Source organism: Cebus imitator, unplaced genomic scaffold (assembly GCF_001604975.1).
Source record: "Cebus imitator isolate Cc_AM_T3 unplaced genomic scaffold, Cebus_imitator-1.0 Scaffold201, whole genome shotgun sequence".
Taxonomy (NCBI): domain Eukaryota; kingdom Metazoa; phylum Chordata; class Mammalia; order Primates; family Cebidae; genus Cebus; species Cebus imitator.
Window position 1 is genome coordinate 3,154,282 of NW_016107516.1, and position 2,002 is coordinate 3,156,283.

Below are 2,002 nucleotides of genomic sequence, written 5' to 3' on the forward strand. Positions count from 1 at the left end.
ACAACAAGTAGACTATCAATAAGATGAGGTTAGATTAGAGGCTGAGAAAAAAAATCAGAGTCTAACTGTGGAAAATGTTCTCAGGCTGAAGTTTACAATGTACTTTGAATATGTTGAGATGACATTGAAGGTTTCTACTTGCCTTGAAGTAACAGTGCATGCTTTTGTAACACTGAAAGTCTTTAGTTTGTTCCACTACAATTTACTAATCTGCAATCAAAATGTATTAGTTAGTCCTACATGTCACCTAATTGAAGATATTTGTATATATTTTTAAAACTGAAAATGCAGACTTGCAGATGATTTTAAATCAGTACCACTCTGAGACCTTTTCTTTTTGCTTGACATTTAAATTAAAACTTTGTTTAGGAACATATCTTAATAATATTTTTCAGAATAGTAAATCAAAAGATCATTTTGAAATCCAATCTTATTTATTATATTATAGTTTTTTTTTAAAAAATTTGGATTGTATAAGCATTTCTGTAATTGTCACTCTGAATGATTGTATTAGGTTCCTGTTGCTGTGTGAGAAATTATTATAAAGTTAACAGCTAAAAACAACTGAAACATTATTTCACAGAACTGTAGGTCAGAAGTCTGGGCACAGCATACTGAGTCTTCTGTTCAGAGTTGTATAAGGCGGAAATCAAGGTGTCAGCCATACTGCATTCTCTTCCGAGGCTTAGAGTACTCTCCCAGATTCCATTCAAGTTGTTGGCTGAATGCAATTATTATTTTTTATGGTTATAGAAACTATGACCCATTTGCTTTCTTCTGCCAGCCAGAGGTCACTCATTGCCTTGAGTTCACCTTTAATTCTAGCCATGGACTTTCAATTCTATGGCATGATTGTTTCTTCTTACAGAGTAGGATGAAGCAGCACGTTTCATCCTACTTTGTAGAGAAAACCATTGGAATTTGTAAACTTCCAGATCTGTACATACACATATATTTTTTCAGTATATATATGTTTACATACCTATATATAGATGTATATCTTTACCAAAATATGACCACTCTATCATGGACATTTTATATACCAATTAAAACAGATTACATTATTTTTAATGATTATATGGTATTTGATGATATGGTTACACTATCATTTAACCCTTTTGTTTTTGTTGGATATTACTCCTTTCTTCAAATTTTCCATATTAGAAATAAAGCCGTAATCTACATACACATTGCACGTACAGCCTTGCACATGCCTGTAGGATGGGTTTTTAAAGTCATTAAATATCAAATTTGTCACTGTTGATAGGCAGTACTAGAGATTATTATAATCATTACATTTAAGATAATGCCTATGTTAGTGTTGAGACAGATTTCTATATTACTTTTATAAAGTTGTTAATAATGTTAGCGAAATAAACATGTTAGTGAAATAAACAGTTTGGGATAGTGATGAAAAGGATGCAGAGTGGAATGCATCCCACACATCTTCCATATGTTTTATTTGTGGGGGAAATAAAATCATACATTGGTATAACAGGTGTTTGAGTCTCAAAAGCAGATAGAAGCACAATATCCTACAATCAGGGACCTCTGGTTTTCTTCTCTTTTCTTCATCAATTTCTAATTTAAGTTCCAGGATACACATGCAGAATGTGCAGGTTTGTTACACAGGTATCTGTGTATCATGGTGGTTTGCTGAACAGATCAAGCCATCACCTAGGTATTAAGCCCAATGTCCATTGGCTATTATTCCTGATGTTCTCCTTCTCTCCAACCCCACAATAGGCCCCAGTGTGTGCTGTTTCCCCAAATGTGTCCATGTGCTTTCATCATTCAGCCCCCACTTATAAGTTAGAGCATGCGGTGAAATGGAAATCTCTTATCCAAGAAGCTGAATCTTGGCTTTCTCCCCTGTAAAAATCGGTTTAGTTGTAAGGTTTACTTGAGATAATTTCATGGACCTGGTGCGTGATATGTGCTTCACAAAATGTTCACCTTTTTTCCCTCCTTCCTAAGAATTTTAAAAAGCAGGCAGTCTCTT